Source organism: Artemia franciscana, chromosome 1 (genome assembly GCF_032884065.1).
Source record: "Artemia franciscana chromosome 1, ASM3288406v1, whole genome shotgun sequence".
In the NCBI taxonomy this organism is placed as follows: domain Eukaryota; kingdom Metazoa; phylum Arthropoda; class Branchiopoda; order Anostraca; family Artemiidae; genus Artemia; species Artemia franciscana.
In genome coordinates, this window is record NC_088863.1 from 36,971,800 (window position 1) to 36,991,486 (window position 19,687).

Consider the following 19,687-nt stretch of genomic DNA (forward strand, 5'->3'; position numbering starts at 1 on the left):
ATATATATATATATATATATATATATATATATATATATATATATATATATATATATATATATATATATATATATATATATATACATATATATATATATATATATATATATATATATATATATATATATATATATATATATATATATATATATATATATATATATATATATATATATATATATATATATATATATATATATATATATATATATACATATACATATATATATATATATATATATATATATATATATATATATATATATATATATATATATTTATATCTATATTCACAGGTGGGACATAGGGACACAACTACAATGGCGCGTAACTAATATGGCGCGTAACGACTTACGCGCGCGGGGGGGCTTGGGGGGCGCGAAGTGCCCCCACCAACTATATATATATATATATATATATATATATATATATATATATATATATATATATATATATATATATATATATATATATATATATATATATATATATATATATATATATATATATATATATATATATATATATATATATATATATATATATATATATATATATATATATATATATATATATATACTAGCTGTTGGGGTGGCGCTTCACACCACCCCAACACCTAGTTGGTGGGGGCGCTTCACGCCCCCCCCAAGCCCCCCCGCGCGCGTAAGTCGTTACGCACCATATTAGTTACGCGCCATTGTAGTTGTGTCCCTATGTCCCACCTGTGAATATAGATATATATATATATATATATATATATATATATATATATATATATATATATATATATATATATATATATATATATGTTTTTAACTACGTAAAACTTGCGAATATACAACATTCTTTGCTGTCCCATTGTCTGTGCATATAAATAGATTGTCAGGTTTACCGACTCTTGAACATGCAACATATAATGGTCCATGGGAAAACAATCCGTATTCAGATCTATACCTCATGATTCTAATGATTGCCCTTGAGCTTTGTTGATGGTGATTGCTAATCGACCATTCCCTGAGTCGCCATCGTCATTTATATATCCCCCTGTGCACCCCGGCGTCCCCTTTGTAGTTATGTCCCTGTGTCCCGGTCGTCATTTATATTCCCTGTGTCCCGGTCGTCATTTGTGTCCCGGTGTTCCAGTCTGTGATTTCTCTTTGAGTGTCCCGGGCGTCATTTATATTCCTTGTGTCCCGGTGTCCCGGTCGTCATTTATATCCCCCTGTGCCCCCCGGCGTCCCCATTGTAGTTGTGTCCCTGTGTCCCGGTCGTCATTTATATTCCCTGTGTCCCGGTCGTCATTTGTATCCCGGTGTCCCGGTCTGTATATACATTCGTTTTTTAGTTTTGTTTTTCTCCTTTATTTTTTTCCTTTTTTCTTTTTTTTCTTTTTTAGTTTATTTAGATTTTTTAGTTTTTTTATTAGTTTTTAGTTTTTTTGTAGTTTTTACCATTTTTTTAGTTTTTTTAGTTTTTTTTTTACTTATGTCCTGGTCGTCATTTATACTCCCTGTGTCCCGGTCGTCATTTGTGTCTCGGTGCTTTAATGATTGCTAATTTATATTATATTTATATTTATATTTTTTATATTTATTAATATTTTTTTAGTTTTCTTTTTCTCTTATTTTTCAGTTTTTTCCTTTTTTTTAGTTTTTTCTTTTTTAGTTTTTAGTTTTTTTTTGTTTTTTACCTTTTTTTAGTTTTTTAGTTTTTTTAGTTTTTTAGCTTTTTTAGTTTTTTTATTAGTTTTTAGTTTTTTTTTTAGTTTTTGCCTTTTTTTAGTTTTTTCAGTTTTTTTTAGTTTTTTACCTTTTTTTAGTTTTTTTTAGTTTTTTAGCTTTTTTAGTTTTTTTTCTTTTTAGTTTTTTTTGTAGTTTTTACCTTTTTTAGTTTTTTTTTCTTCTTTTGTATTAGTGTGAAATAATTCAGACGTCATATGCGGACAAACACGACGTCACTCGACAGACAGACAGACAGACATAACCCACAAACAACTTATTTTTATATATATTTATTCATATTTTCTTAGTTTTCTTTTTCTCTTTTATTTTTCAGTTTTTTCCTTTTTTTAGTTTTTTTCTTTTTTAGTTTTTAGTTTTTTTTAGTTTTTTACCTTTTTTTAGTTTTTTTTAGTTTTTTTAGTTTTTTAGCTTTTTTAGTTTTTTTATTAGTTTTTATTTTTTTGTAGTTTTTGCCTTTTTTTATTTTTTTCAGTTTTTTTAGTTATTAGATTTTTACCTTTTTTAAGTTTTTTTTAGTTTTTTAGCTTTTTTAGTTTTTTTTTTCTTTTTAGTTTTTTTTGTAGTTTTTACCTTTTTTAGTTTTTTTCTTCTTTTGTATTAGTGTGAAATAATTCAGACGTCATATGCGGACAAACATGACGTCACCTGATCCACACACAGATCCACACACAGACAACTTATTTTTATATATATATAGATATATATGTTTTTAACTACGTCTTAAATATCATATGTCTCGTGAACATATGTCTTAAATATCTTGAATGACGTCACCGTCAAAGCAAAAATGACGACAACTAATTTCATGACGTCAGTCAACGCAGAAACATGACGTCACCTGATCCACAGACAGACACACAGACAGACAACTTATTTTTATATAGATATATATATATACTAGCTGTTGGGGTGGCGCTTCGCGCCACCCCAACACCTAGTTGGTGGGGGCGCTTCGCGCCCCCCCCAAGCCCCCCCGCGCGCGTAAGTCGTTACGCGCCATAATAGTTACGCGCCATTGTAGTTGTGTCCCTATGTCCCACCTGTGAATATAGATATATATATATATATATGGTTTTAACTACGTAAAACTTGCGAATATACAACATTCTTTGCTGTCCCATTGTCTTTGCATATAAATAGATTGTCAGGTTATCCCCCTGTTTCCCCCGGTGTCCCCGTTGTAGTTGTGTCCCTGTGTCCCGGTCGTCATTTATATTCCCTGTGTCCCGGGTCCCGGTCATCATTTGTATCCCGGTGTCCCGGTCTGTATATACATTCGTTTTTTAGTTTTGTTTTTCTCCTTTATTTTTTTCCTTTTTTTTTCTTTTTTAGCTTATTTAGATTTTTAGATTTTTTAGTTTTTTTTATTAGTTTTTAGTTTTTATTTCTTTTTAGTTTTTTTGTCCCGGTCGTCATTTATATCCCCCTGTTTCCCCCGGTGTCCCCGTTGTAGTTGTGTCCCTGTGTCCCGGTCGTTATTTATATTCCCTGTGTCCCGGTCGTCATTTGTATCCCGGTGTACCGGTCTGTATATACATTCGTTTTTTAGTTTTGTTTTTCTCCTTTATTTTTTTCCTTTTTTTTTCTTTTTTAGTTTATTTAGATTTTTAGATTTTTTAGTTTTTTTATTAGTTTTTAGTTTTTTTTTCTTTTTAGTTTTTTTGTAGTTTTTGCCTTCTTTTTAGTTTTGTTAATTTTTTTTTTTACTTGTGTCCTGGTCGTCATTTATACTCCCTGTGTCCCGGTGCTTTGTTGATTGCTAATCGAACATTCCTTTTGTCCTGGTCGCTTTCTCTTTGAGTGTCGTCATTTATTTTTTTCTTTTTTAGTTCTTTTAGTTTTTACCTTTTTTAGTTTTTTTTTAGTTTTTATTTTTTTTAGTTTTTTACCTTTTTTTAGTTTATTTAGTTTTTTAGCTTTTTTATTTTTTTTATTAGTTTTTAGTTTTTTTGTAGTTTTTGCCTTTTTTTTTAGTTTTTTGTCCTGGTCGCTTTCTCTTTGAGTGTCGTCATTTATTAGTTTTTTCCTTTTTTTTTTTTAGTTTTTTATTGGTTTTTACCTTTATTTTAGCTTATTTTTCAGTTTTTTCCTTTTTTTTAGTTTTTTTTATTTTTTATTTTTTTTAGTTTTTTACCTTTTTTTAGTTTTTTTAGTTTTTTTAGTTTTTTAGCTTTTTTACTTTTTTTATTAGTTTTTAGTTTTTTTTTGTAGTTTTTGCCTTTTTTTAGTTTTTTCAGTTTTTTTTTTAGTTTTTTATTGGTTTTTACCTTTATAGTTTTTTTAGTTTTTTAGCTTTTTTATTTTTTTTATTAGTTTTTAGTTTTTTTTGTAGTTTTTGCCTTTTTTTAGTTTTTTCAGTTTTGACGTCACCTAATCCAGTTTTTTCAGGTGACGTCACCTGACACATCCATCCACACATCCATCCATCCATCCATCCACAGACAACTTATTTTTATATATATAGATATATATATATATATATATATATATATATATATATATATATATATATATATATATATATATATATATATATATATCTATATATATAAAAATAAGTTGTCTGTCTGTGGATGGATGGATGGATGGATCAGGTGACGTCACCTGAAAAAACTGGATCAGGTGACGTCAAAACTGAAAAAACTAAAAAAAGGCAAAAACTACAAAAAAAACTAAAAACTAATAAAAAAAATAAAAAAGCTAAAAAACTAAAAAAACTATAAAGGTAAAAACCAATAAAAAACTAAAAAAAAACTGAAAAAACTAAAAAAAGGCAAAAACTATAAAAAAAAACTAAAAACTAATAAAAAAAGTAAAAAAGCTAAAAAACTAAAAAAACTAAAAAAACTAAAAAAAGGTAAAAAACTAAAAAAAATAAAAAATAAAAAAAAAACTAAAAAAAAGGAAAAAACTGAAAAATAAGCTAAAATAAAGGTAAAAACCAATAAAAAACTAAAAAAAAAAAAGGAAAAAACTAATAAATGACGACACTCAAAGAGAAAGCGACCAGGACAAAAGGAATGTTCGATTAGCAATCAACAAAGCACCGGGACACAGGGAGTATAAATGACGACCAGGACATAAGTAAAAAAAAAAACTATCTATATATATAAAAATAAGTTGTCTGTGGATCTGTGGATCGTGGATCAGGTGACGTCACCTGAAAAAACTGGATCAGGTGACGTCAAAACTGAAAAAACTAAAAAAAGGCAAAAACTACAAAAAAAACTAAAAACTAATAAAAAAAAACTAAAAACTAATAAAAAAGCTAAAAAAGCTAAAAAACTAAAAAAACTAAAAAAACTAAAAAAAGGTAAAAAACTAAAAAAACTAAAAACTAAAAAAAACTAAAAAAGGTAAAAACTAAAAGAACTAAAAAAGAAAAAAATAAATGACGACACTCAAAGAGAAAGCGACCAGGACAAAAGGAATGTTCGATTAGCAATCAACAAAGCACCGGGACACAGGGAGTATAAATGACGACCAGGACACAAGTAAAAAAAAATTAACAAAACTAAAAAGAAGGTAAAAACTACAAAAAAACTAAAAAGAAAAAAAAACTAAAAACTAATAAAAAAACTAAAAAATCTAAAAATCTAAATAAACTAAAAAAGAAAAAAAAAGGAAAAAAATAAAGGAGAAAAACAAAACTAAAAAACGAATGTATATACAGACCGGTACACCGGGATACAAATGACGACCGGGACACAGGGAATATAAATGACGACCGGGACACAGGGACACAACTACAACGGGGACACCGGGGGAAACAGGGGGATATAAATGACGACCGGGACAAAAAAACTAAAAAGAAAAAAAAACTAAAAACTAATAAAAAAACTAAAAAATCTAAAAATCTAAATAAGCTAAAAAAGAAAAAAAAAGGAAAAAAATAAAGGAGAAAAAATAAACTAAAAAACGAATGTATATACAGACCGGGACACCGGGATATTATATGTTGCATGTTCAAGAGTCGGTAAACCTGACAATCTATTTATATGCAAAGACAATGGGACAGCAAAGAATGTTGTATATTCGCAAGTTTTACGTAGTTAAAACCATATATATATATCTATCTATATTCACAGGTGGGACATAGGGACACAACTACAATGGCGCGTAACTATTATGGCGCGTAACGACTTACGCGCGCGGGGGGGCTTGGGGGGGGCGCGAAGCGCCCCCACCAACTAGGTGTTGGGGTGGCGCGAAGCGCCACCCCAACAGCTAGTATATATATATATATATACTAGCTGTTGGGGTGGCGCTTCGCGCCACCCCAACACCTAGTTGGTGGGGGCGCTTCGCGCCCCCCCCAAGCCCCCCCGCGCGCGTAAGTCGTTACGCGCCATAATAGTTACGCGCCATTGTAGTTGTGTCCCTATGTCCCACCTGTGAATATAGATAGATATATATATATATGGTTTTAACTACGTAAAACTTGCGAATATACAACATTCTTTGCTGTCCCATTGTCTTTGCATATAAATAGATTGTCAGGTTTACCGACTCTTGAACATGCAACATATAATGGTCCATGGGAAAACAATCTGTATTCAGATCTATACCTCATGATTCTAATGATTGCCCTTGAGCTTTGTTGATGGTGATTGCTAATCGACCATTCCCTGTCCCGGTGTCCCGGTCGTCATTTACATCCCCCTGTTTCCTCCGGTGTCCCCGTTGTAGTTGTGTCCCTGTGTCCCGGTCGTCATTTATATTCCCTGTGTCCCGGTCGTCATTTGTATCCCGGTGTCCCGGTCTGTATATACATTCGTTTTTTAGTTTTGTTATTTTTTTTATTAGTTTTTAGTTTTTTTTGTAGTTTTTGCCTTTTTTTTAGTTTTTTTAGTTTTTTAGCTTTTTCATTAGTTTTTAGTTTTTTTTGTAGTTTTTGCCTTTTTTTAGTTTGACAACTTATTTTTATATATATAGATAGTTTTTTTTTTTACTTATGTCCTGGTCGTCATTTATACTCCCTGTGTCCCTGTGCTTTGTTGATTGCTAATCGAACATTCCTTTTGTCCTGGTCGCTTTCTCTTTGAGTGTCGTCATTTATTAGTTTTTTCCTTTTTTTTTTTAGTTTTTTATTGGTTTTTACCTTTATTTTAGCTTATTTTTCAGTTTTTTCCTTTTTTTTAGTTTTTTTTTTATTTTTTATTTTTTTTAGTTTTTTACCTTTTTTTAGTTTTTTTTTAGTTTTTTTAGTTTTTTAGCTTTTTTACTTTTTTTATTAGTTTTTAGTTTTTTTTGTAGTTTTTGCCTTTTTTTAGTTTTTTCAGTTTTTTTTTTAGTTTTTTATTGGTTTTTACCTTTATAGTTTTTTTAGTTTTTTAGCTTTTTTATTTTTTTTATTAGTTTTTAGTTTTTTTTGTAGTTTTTGCCTTTTTTTAGTTTTTTCAGTTTTGACGTCACCTGATCCAGTTTTTTCAGGTGACGTCACCTGACACATCCATCCATCCATCCACAGACAACTTATTTTTATATATATATAGATATACTAGCTGTTGGGGTGGCGCTTCGCGCCACCCCAACACCTAGTTGGTGGGGCGCTTCGCGCCCCCCCAAGCCCCCCCGCGCGCGTAAGTCGTTACGCGCCATATTAGTTACGCGCCATTGTAGTTGTGTCCCTGTGTCCCACCTGTGAATATAGATAGATTTATATATGTGTTTCAAACTACGTAAAAATTGCGAATATACAACATTTTTGGCTTTCCCACTATTTGAAGCTTTCCGTTTCCAATTGCCAGCAATTGATCTGAAAATGTTTGACCAGAATCATCGTTTTGCAATCGGACACGCAAATTTGTAGTTAATTTTAATATTTTTACGTGTGCCCATAAATTAGAATTTTTCAGGCAAGCATTCATTTCGTCTGCAGGAGTTAAACTACGTAAAAATTGCGAATATACAACATTCTTGGCTTTCCCATTGTCTGTGCATATACAAAGCTGTATGCACTAATAATGACGTCATGTGCAAACGCTCTTTTTACAAACAAACAAACATGCATACACACAACTCGTTTTTATATAGATAGATAGATAGATGGATACAATACAAATTAACTGCGTAAAACTTGCGAATATACAACATTCTTCGCTGTCCAATTGTCGCTGCATATAAATAGATTGTCAGGTTTACCGACCCTCGAACATGCAACGTACAATTGTCCATGGGAAAAACAATCAGTATTAAGATCTATACCACATTTTTCTAATGATTGACCTTGAGCTTTGTTAATGGTGATTGCAAATGCTAATCGAATTGGGAATTGCAATCTTTTAAATTGAAAAGGCAGATCCGTTGGAATCATGGGAATGCGAGGAATAAGAACAGCCTTACCCTCAAAATGCCCTGTCAAGATTGTCGCCTTTATTAGGCTTTCCATTGTTTTTTTTACGGCAAGTCGCGTGCCATTGCAAAGCTTTGGTGGGTCGCCTATTTTTAGTTGTAGCACGTGTGGTGGAAACCCTGAAAGATATATGGAATTTAAAAATTCAAATGGATAATTAACCGCTTCATTTGGTTCCAAAACTGTGTCGACTGACTTGCAAAGGACTCCCTGGTCTCGAATCTTGGTCAAAACAATATTGTTGATTTCGTGGACGTCTATATTTTTGGGTGCGAGAATCGCTCTTTCACTTAGCCATTTATTATTTTTATAATTTTTTAGAATATTCGGAAATATTTTTTCAATCAATTCATTTTTGGACGTCACTAAACTACAGAAATCAGCAGGTAGTTGTATACGTCCTGAAATTGAGTCTATCGTATCATAAATGTCTTTTTGTTCCGACGTTAACTTGTAAATGTTATTTTGTACATACGACAATAGATCACTCGTACTGTAACTTTGTTCACGATCCAATTCTACACATGTCGAAACAGCAGCGATACGGTTAGGTGAAGGCATTCCCAAATCCTGAAGAGGTTTGTTTGCCATACGTACGCACAAATCTTCTATAATAACTAAAAGCCATTTATTATTTTTATAATTTTTTAGAATATTCGGAAATACTTTTTCAATCAATTCATTTTTGGACGTCACTAAACTACAGAAATCAGCAGGTAGTTGTATACGTCCTGAAATTGAGTCTATCGTATCATAAATGTCTTTTTGTTCCGACGTTAACTTGTAAATGTTATTTTGTACATACGACAATAGATCAATCGTACTGTAACTTTGTTCACGATCCAATTCTACACATGTCGAAACAGCAGCGATACGGTTAGGTGAAGGCATTCCCAAATCCTGAAGAGGTTTGTTTGCCATACGTACGCACAAATCTTCTATAATAACTAAAGTGTCGTTATAAATTTCTGATGTAAAATCAAAAGTCATTTCTGACGTCTCTAACTGTTTTCGATGGAGTATATCTTCGGACATTTTTGACTTATATTTTTCCCATAACTCTGTAGGAGCTGATGGAGAGCAAGTGTACGAATTTGACTTGGGGTTGACGTTTCGCACGCGTCATTGATGCAGTTATCCCAGTGTTGGTCATTCTCCAATAAATTCAGAGCTTGGCATGCACTACGGTAAGTGTCATGTATAGTACCGTTTACAGTTCTCAAATACTCAAAGGATGTCGGACCGGGTACATTCACCAAAAGCAGGCGTAGAAAGAAGCATTCATGTTGATTGGGGTGAACGGTGTAGAGTCTTCCTATCGTGGTATCTTTGAAGATGGTAGGTTGGCCGTAAACCCACTGGTTATCTACTTCGATGGTGGTACCGTTGCCATTGTAGGTTTTTCAGTCATTTTACAATTAGAAATTTCTCTTTCAACGGTCTTCTTACAATTAAAAATTTGTCTTTGAACGATATTCTTAAATACCTGTGTCCTGGTCGTCATTTATATTCCCTGTGTCCCGGTCGTCATTTGTGTCCCGGTATCCCAGTCTGTAATTTCTCTTTTTTCTTTTTTCAGTTTTCTTTTTCTTCTTTATTTTTCAGCTTCACTATGAAATACATATCGCCAAACATTTGTTTTTTTAACTAAAATCTGGTAGTCATTGATGACCTTTTCCAAGTCAAAAACCCAAACCCAATCATCATCGCTATCATTTTCAGTTTTAATATGTTTTGACTCTCGCTGTCCAGGTGGATCTTCATCTAACTGCGCGGTTTTGCGTTCTTTAGCCTCAAGCCTGTTTCCTTGCTGTTCTTTTGATTCCTCGGCACGCTTTCTTTTCTGACTTTCTCTATCAGCAGCAAGTTTTTTGGCATAGACTCTTTGAGCATCTTCATCAGTCATTGTAAACTTAAACATTAATAGAATTCTACGCGAACATATGTCTTATATAACTTGAATGACGTCACCTTCAAAGCAAAAATGATGGCAACTAATTTCATGACGTCAGCCGAAACATGACGTCACCTGATCCACAGATCCACAGATCCACAGACAACTTATTTTTATATATATAGATATATATATATATATATATATATATATATACATATATATATATATATATATATATATATATATATATATATATATATATATGACGAACATACGCAATAGCATCTTGAGCATATTCATGCATATGACGGGGACTCCCAGCATATGACGAAGGTAAAATTGTTAATCTTCCAACGTTTGTGGTATTACCGTCATTTATAACTGCATCTCGCAAATGAATGTATTGTTAAGAGCGGAGCTTGGTCTGATTCAGGCGGATATATAGCAAACATTCTGATTCAATTTCAGCATACATATCAACGACAAATTGGTGAAACAATTGACGGCATTTTAAAATATAATTTTCTTCATCCTGCCGAATCATTAGTCTATAGGAATAATAAAGCATTGCACTGCATTTCTTATTCATTTCTTTGTTAGTGGATGGATTCATCAATTTAATATTAAAGTGATAGCCGTCGGCTCCATCCCAAAAAAATGATAGAATATTGTAGGGCATCGTAGCATCGATGAGTTTCAGCAATTCTTAACAACTGAGCGTTTCGCTTATGAAGAATAATATCTCGAGGTAAAAACTGATCACCGACCATAACGATCGCCACTTCGTCGATAGTTGGAGCATTGTATCTACGCAAATGTTGGCCAGGAGGCGTTTTGTCAGCGGAAATAACAACTTTATGCGTATCAGTAGGCATCAAATCGATGGCTGTTTTGAACAGACGCACTAAATTATTATTTTCGTGGAAAAGATGTTGCAATTGGGAAACGATTGTCCTTTCAACGCTGGGAGAAATTTCGCAACGTGCATTCAATTCAGAATTTCTATCACTGATGAAGTACAATTGTAAAAATTTATGATTCTCGCCAAATCGGGACAATGTCTAAAATTTGTCCCTATTGCAAGGCCTTGAAATTCTTTTGAATTTCAAGGCCTCTTTTTGGGTTTGGCCACTTTTGCTAGTTGGTGTACCTATTATTTGTTTCCGGTGTATTCGATGGTTAAACCAATTTGGTTCCAGTGGTAAGACATGTAGGGGACTTGCAAGTAATAGTAATAGTCGGCTGTTGGGCTACAATCATCTTCAGCGATGAGGAGTTTCCAACTTTTGCTAGTTGGTGTACCCATTTATTTGTTTCCGGTGAACTTGATGTCTATCACGGGAGAGGGACTTGGAAGTAAGGATCTGTTCACTTTGGGCTAGAAATTTGTGCCAATTGGTGCACATTGTATTCGATCTCTTTAAACCTGACAGAATTAAGCGTTTACGCAACGGGTACAAACAATAACGTAAAACAATAAGATAGTTGCGTAATAATTAGTGTCACCTATGGTATATTAGTCCTGAAAAGTTACGGTTAGCTTTATGATACCAACTAGATTATATAAGATATAATCCAAGTTTTCATCCGTCAAGATGTCTACGATTGAAAAGGATAAAGTTCAACTGGCTGCAAACTCAATTTAGTCCCTTCTTCCGATATTATTTTGTAGTTGTTGTTTTTTCAACGCTGAGGAATAGCCTTTGGTCGTGTGATAACTGATTGCGTTCTTGTTTGAACATACCATTTTAAAAACTTCGATAGGCTGACAACTTCATCATTTAACCGATAGTGAAGAAACAAGCACAAACGAGAATTTAAAACAATGAGATAGTTTCGTAATAATTAATAAAATGTCATCTACGGTATTTGGATCCTGAAAAGTTAGGGATAGCTTTATAATACCAACTAGATTATATAAGATATTTTTCCGAGTTTTCATCCGTCATGATGTCTACGATTGAAAAGGATAAATTTCAACTGGCTGCAAAGTCAATTTAGTCCCTTCTTTCGATAATATTTTGTCGTTGTTTTTTCAACGCTGAGGAATAGCCCTTCATCATGTGATTACTGATCGATAGCGAAGAAACAAAACCAAAGTGTTGCTCTCGCAACACTTAAGTCGGCGAAGCTGGACAAAGGTTGCCACAACACTTCACGTTACCCGGGAAACGTAGGTCTAGTATTCATTGTTATCAACATTTGTTAATGGAGTCCAGTTGAGAAGGAGAATACTTGCCGACGGGCCACTGAAATAATTACGACAATCAAATCTTTCATTTTATTTTATGTTCATTACGTACATTACTTTTCAATTTATCTTTGCAGGTTTATTATATAAAATGGAAACGTCTGATTTCAACCTGTTCATATAGAAGAACAAAAGCTAAGAGCTCATATGTCACTTGTGATGAGGCAAGAAGAGCAAAGAGCCAAGAGATCATATTGTATGAGCTCTAACAAAATTCTATGAATCAATAGATTAATTGAAAAGGTAAATAAGAGGTTTAATGCCGATCAGGATTTAAAATAAGAGCTCTGAGTCACGATGTCCTTCTAAATTTCAAAATTCATTAAGATCCGATCACCCACCCGTAAGTTATAAATACCTAATTTTTTCTAATTTTTCCTCTCCCTTTAGCCTCCCAGATGGTCGAATCTGGGAAAACGACTTTATCAAGTCAATTTGTGCAGGTCCCTGACACGCCTACTGATTTTCATCGTCGTAGCACGTCCAGAAGCACCTGACTCGCCAAATCACTGAACCCCTCCCCCCACCTCCACCAAAGAGAGCGAATCCAGTACGGTTTTTCAATCACGTATCAATGACATTTGCCTATTCTATCCACCAAGCTTCATCCCGATTCCTCCACTCCAAGTGTTTTCCAAGATTTCCCCCTCCAACTCCCCCCAATGTCAAGGATCTGGTCGGAATTTGAAATAAGAGCTCTGAGACATGAATTCCTTCTAAATATCAAATTTAACTAAGATCCGATCACCTATTCATAAGATAAAAATACCCCAATTTTCCCGTTTTCCAAGAATTCCGGTTTCCCCCTCTAACTCCCCCCAGTGTCACAGGATCTCGTCGGAATTTAAAATTAAAGCTTAAGCACTAGATCCTTCTAAATATCAAATTTCATTAAGATCTGGTCACCCTTTCGTAAGTTACAAATACCTCAATTTACAGAATTGGCGATTGCTATATGTCATTTGGTTAATACTAAGTGCCATAAAAACAAGTTTTTTTGACGGAAAGTAAGGAGCGACATTAAAACTTGAAACGAACAGAAATTACTTCGGATATGAAAGGGGATGCTTCCTCATCAACGCCCGCTCTTTACGCTAAAGTTTGACTCTTTCTCTTAGCTCTACTTAAAACAGTAAAAAACTTTAGCGTAAAGAGTGGGGCGTTGATCAGGAAGCATCCCCTTTCATATACGAAGTAATTTCTGTTCTTTTTAAGTTTTACTGTCGCTCCTTACTTTCCGTCAAAAAAAACTTGTTTTTATGACACTTGGTATTAAGCAAGTGACATATAGCAATCTTTTTTCCCAACTTGACCATCTGGGGGTAGTGAGGGGCCGGTTAATTCGGAAAAAAATAGAAAAATTGAAGTATTTTTTTTACTTTTTAACGTCAAATTTTTTTTTGACGGAAAGTAAGGAGCGACATTAAAACTTAAAACGAACAGAAATTACTTCTGTATTCAGCATTCTAAGTCTTCTTGCCCTTTATCTGAAGCTGAACTCGATCCCGAGTGTATCTTTAAATATTGCAGAGGAAGTGGTTTTAAAACTCGGCTGCAGGTAACTTTTGTTTGGTGCTCATATACTTGAATTGACTCATTAATATACTTTTGGGGAACTCTAAGCAAAATCTTTGCCTAAGATGCGATTTCTAAGGGTTCCAAAGTGATTGGACAGCCATAATCAAATGTGCCCGCATTTTTTACGAAACATTTTACGTTTACAATAAGTAGTTTGTGTCATTTGATGCAATTTTTTGGTTCTGTAGGGGTAATGTTGACCCTGGAGGTATACTTGTTAAACCTCCATTACTCTGAGAAAAATAGAAATTTCAAAATTGTGATGTGGATCCATTTGAGGAAAAATGACGACAGAGAGCATATTTGACACACAGTTTTTAACCATGCAATAAGATGGCCCAGCTTCTGGTGTTGTGTTGTCAATTTCTTCCCTAATTTTTTGGCATTAAACTTAACCGAAAGTATTTGGTGAAGTCCTATTCTGCCAATTTTCCATTTCTGTGAAAACTTCAAATTTCTCTTTTTTAAAACAAATATGTTTTTCATTATTCTTAAAACAGATATAAATTTGATTGCTGATGGTAGAGAAATAGTCAATAAAAAAGATTTAAAAATGAATAACAACCCTTGAAATGTTTTTTTGCACCGTTAATTATTCTCCCAGGAGTGTGTTCATGACGTCATTCCAGCAGAATACCCAAATACAGGATTAATTATGGCGTCAATCGAGCAAATCGGACATCTTAATTTACCATGACGTCATCCAGTGAATAAAAGTAGCTGCACTGATGGAATTGGTTCAGTATTAGTTAGTTAATAGAACAATGCTCTCATTTGTTAAATTTGCTATTTTTGTAGTATGTGCAGGATTATTATACTGGATGATTAAATGGTGGACGGCTAAAGAAGAGCCTTTTTTTAGTACTGGTAGCTTAGCCAATTCAAAAAAAGAAAAACGTAAAGGTTTATCAGAAACTTGTGCTGATAAGGAAGGGCTTGGTGTAGATAATTTGATACTGGAAAAATCACCTATAAGAGAGGCCGAAGAATCTAAAAAACAATCTGCTTCTACCGAGGCAAATATCAAAAAAGAAGAAGAGCGTAAGACGGAGGTGGGGAACTTAGGCATCTCTGAAGCAGTTACTGAAGTGAGCAGTTCTGTAAAAGCTGAGTTGACCAGCGATAATAAATTAGCAAACGATTATGCGGTGGGCGTAGGAATGAAATCAGTTGAAGAAGATTCATTTAATACAACAGAAAATATTAGCCTTGCTACTGAAAAATCAGAGCGAAAAATTTTCAAGATTGAAGATAAGGAGACAGAAAAAATATTATCTGTCAGCTTAATAGAAACTGTAATAACTACAGGAGAGGCAAAAAAATCCGATGAAAAATTGGTGTCAACATATGCAACAATTGAAGGAATGGAGATAGTAAGAATGGCAGATGAATTAAAGGGATGTATCAGTACCCTAAAGATAACTACTGAAGTTAGTGATTCAGTTGAAGCTGACCTTACTCCTTTTGACAAACTAGTGAAGGATGATAAGAAAACAACAGAGGACTTTGCTAAATCAAAATATACAAGTGCCATTTTTGTTGAAGATTTAGACGTGGCAATGCTGCAACAAGAAAATATGAAGAAAGAAGGACCAATTTTTGACAAATTAGAACAAGAAGAAATGCATACCAAGAAGAAGAAGAAGAAGAAGAAGAAGAAGAAGAAGAAGTTTGTTCAAAGTGGAATTACAATGACGATTAATTTCGACCTTCAAAGGATCGCTAGCTATGGATACAAGCAGGATACGACGACGGACATCGATGACGGACATCGTAAAGTGAATGGAGGGGTAAAAGGATTACAAAACTGTGATAGGCTTTCATGCTGTGCAAACTCAACTATTCAATGTCTCTTTAGCATACATAAGAATCTTTTCAACGTTCTTTCCCAATTACGAGGCCCTATTTCCAATGAAATAAAACGACTTGCATTTTCATCCCTTGAGAAAACAGAATCAACAAAACAGCTTATAAAATTACTTCCGTCTAGGTATGGCTTTTCAAATTCATTCTATCAGTGCATGGCTGAATTTTGGGACACTTTGTTTGATTGTGTTGATAATGAAAACATCCCGAACTATGCCAACCGATTGTCATATCAAAGTCCACTTAGTGAAATTTTTCATTTTGAAAACCGAAAATATTTGATATGTGACATCTGCCGATGGAGCGAAATTGAAGATCATCAGATGTGTGGAAAACTTCTTTACTTAGCAGTTCCAGAATCATATAAGGATTGTATTCCTTTCAATAGAGTTCTTAATCCTTGTGCAGTTGACAGAAATTGCCCAAATGGACATGAGCTGACTTCTCGCATAGTATTTACCCAAACTAGTCCCTTTCTTGCTGTGGCTTTGAATAGAAATTTACCCGGTTTCAACATTGGAAATTTATCCTGTATTGTAAATATTGATTTTGATAAAATCAATTTGGAACCTGCAAAGGATAACAGTGCTAAAGATAGCTGTTACCATGACCTCTTGTTATCATCAGTCAATTATAAAGCTGTTGCTATTGGAGTACGCAACCGTTGGTTCAAACATGCTCATTATTTAGTATATCGAAGGACACCTGAATGTGGCTGGTATAAATGGGACGATTCGAAAGTGACAGAGGTTGATATGAACGATTTAAATTGTGAGGATAAATATTATTTACAGCAAATGAATTTTCTTGTCCTTGAGAAGTGTTAAAGGTTTTGAAAAGCCCTATAAACCAATTCCTCTTCTGGATGACACCTGTGGATTCATGACCAACTGGTGCAAGAGCACCCAGCCAGTTGGGACGAAAAGACGCAAAGAAAATAGAGAACTATGTAAGCTAAAGTGTATTCTGGTCGAATCAAACAGAACAGTTGAAAAAGAGGTTTGTGTATTTTGTCAGAGATTCAATTAAAAGCCCTTCAAACCGAAGTAAACGATATGCAAACGACTGCTTATTCTATGGTCATAATGTCATCCTCTATGTCAATTTGTCATACTAAAAACTTTAGTCGATAAGCTATTGAATTATGTGCTTTCCCTACCACTTTGGGGCATAACTGACATTTATGCCAGATTGGAAGGTCTAATCAACCACGCCGCCTTGATAATTTGAACTTCTTGGCGTGCACGGCGTTGCCGGTGATTTTCTCAGAGAATATTTTTGGACCAAAATGAATAAATCCAAAAACCTAATCTGGAACGGTGTGTTGAACTATCTGCTCTGGTCAGTGCGTGGTGGTATACCGAAGGATGAAATAGTGAAAACGTGCACCGACTTCTTCAAAAGAGAATCTATTAAGGAAGCAACGATTCTCATCTTTTCTATCATTCATAAAAATGTACGCCCTTCAATGCTGTCATGGAATCTTAATAAAATCACACCATGATATTCAGCGTATCCGAGAACCTTACTGTACAGCTTTCAAGCTCCGATCTGCAAAAATGTGAAATTTTGTATTTTTTCCTAGAAGAAATATCACGGATTTGTGTTTTATTTGTTTGTTTTTTTCCCCGGGAGGATCGTATCAACCCAGCGATCCAAGAATATCACGAGAGGGCTCATTCAAACGCAAATTAAAAGTTTTAGTGTCCTTTTTAAGTGACCAAAAAAATTAGAGGTCACCTAGGTTCACTTCCTCGCTCAATTTTTTCCCAAAGTCACCGGATAAGAAATTGAGATATCCATTTAGTCCAGCATAATCAAAAAATCTAATAAATATTTCTTTGAGGAAGACTTGATCTGATTGTTAAAAAAAACAATCAGAAATTAAATAAAAAACTAATTGTTTCAACTGAAGGTAATGAACAACATTAAAACTTAAAACGAATGGAAATCATTACGTATATTTGTGGTTTTGTCCCCTCTTCAATACCTTGTTATTTAGGCTAAAGTATTTTATCAATTTCAAAAGAGATATTTATTCTAATTAAACGGTCTTTGTGATTCAGGGGTCATTTTTGAAGAATTGAAAAAAAAATTCAAACTTTAGCGTAAAGAGCGAGATATCGACGAGGGGGCTAACCCCCCTCATATTAAGTATATGAGGAGTTTGTTCCCTCGTCAATATCTCGCTCTTTACGCTAAAGCTCAATTTTTTTTTAATAATGGCTGATATAAACAATAATTTGTTTGTTTTATTCTTCGGCCAGACTTGAGCATTTAATTTTATCTGCAACAGCTTAATGCGTGGTAATAAACTTAATGCGAATAGAAAATATTACATATTTGAGGGGGTTTGCCTTTCCTCAATAGCCTGCTCTTACGCGGAAGTTTTAACTTTTAAAACAGGTTATTATTCTAATTAAACTGTCTTGGTGATTCAGCGGTCATTCTTAAGGAATTGGAAGAAAATTCGAACTTTCTCGTAATGAGCAAGGTATTGACGAGTGGTTGAGCCCCATCATATACGTAATATAAATATAAGAAATATAAAGCTTCGTTATGTAAGTTAATTCGTAAGTTATGTATATTTATTACTAATAAAACACTTTCGTAAATAAAATTAAAAGTTCTAGTTAGCTTTTAGCAACCAAAAAAATTGGACGGCAACTAGACCCCCTTCTCCACCCTTTTTTTCTGAAATCGTCCAAAAACAGTAGAATTAGTATGTGAATTTTTTTAATTGTTCATGCAAGATGAACCAAAATCAAAACATGCATTAATTCAAAAACCTTTAGAAATTAAATACAACAAAACCCAGTTTATCTAACTGAAAGAAAGGAGCGACATTAAAACAAAACGAATAGAAATCATTCCTTATATGAAAGGGGCTGTCCCCCCACAACACCTCGCTCATTATGTTAAAGTTTGATGTTTTCTCACAACTCTGCCTTTTAAAACAATAAAAAAAATTTTAGAGTAAAGGGGGAGGCTTTGATGAGGGGACAGTCCGTTTCATATTCAGAATAATATGAAATACCCCCCTCGCCCACACGGAAAAGTCTTCCGTGGAAATTTTATCGTTCAAAAGTACACCCCCCCCCCCCCGCCAAACTCCCCTCTGACAGATGATAGACACTGCATATATGACGGAAATATCTAGTATTTTTGGTGAAAATTATCACTGTCTCTTAATAGGATTTAATCCCTATTTGAACTTTAATTTATTGCAAGGTGTATCCTTTTCCTTTTAAATTTCGTGGGTTGTTATTTTTAAGAACTGCTTGAATATTTTTCTTGTTGGCTAATATGGTCCACACATATCACAGTCATTTTAAAAATATGGCCCACAAGTATAGGTACTTTTGACAAATGCGTCTGCGCCTTGTCAATGCATTTGTATGGTGGTGCGTATGTGGTGTATGGTAAAGTTGAACTAGGTGTCGTCTAAACTTTGAGCCAACAATGTTGTGTAATCGTCTTTAATTGGATGAATGTAATCTCCTGACATCACTCAACTAATAAGAGGGGTTTACCGTTAGTGTAGACTAAGTTAAAAGGACTGTGGCACCATCAGTCTTTGTCAAAGCGTCACTGGTAGCCAATGAAAATTTATTTTTCACGAGTAAGACCAGGAATCTACCATTGGTTCGAATTTGAAACCGCTGATCTCAAATTTGAGATATATGGCGAAGATAACAATACTAAGGATTACTAGCTTACTTAATTTCTGAGGGTACTGAGGAACTGTGTCGTGTGGAACCAATCGACTTAGGGATTATTTTTGACGGCCATTTAAATCTGCCAGCTACATCTCCCCCAACGGTCCTCTGCCAGTCTCTTTCTCATCTCCTACCATGCGTCTGGAAGTCTCCCTATGGCTCAGTATCTTCCTTAAATTTTCACTAATATTTTTTCTTATGTCCTCTGTGAGGTTGTCTCGAGGATGTTGCTGGTTCGCAGATGAGGGCGTTTTGAAACGTCATACCTTTAGGGTGACG

General features: G+C 33.9%; 1 protein-coding gene and 1 long non-coding RNA gene across 4 annotated transcripts in view; one reads left to right on the forward strand and one right to left on the reverse strand.

The window, feature by feature from the left end:
* Nucleotides 1-19,687, reverse strand: part of LOC136029163 (uncharacterized) — a 902,097-nt gene that overhangs the window by 136,715 nt on the left and 745,695 nt on the right. The window lies entirely within an intron of this gene.
* Nucleotides 1-19,687, forward strand: part of LOC136029119 (uncharacterized) — a 61,371-nt gene that overhangs the window by 40,788 nt on the left and 896 nt on the right. For both annotated transcript variants that reach the window (XR_010617980.1, XR_010617978.1), the window contains one exon: nt 12,323-12,488. This is a non-coding gene — a long non-coding RNA (uncharacterized LOC136029119). The remainder of the gene's footprint in view (nt 1-12,322; nt 12,489-19,687) is intronic.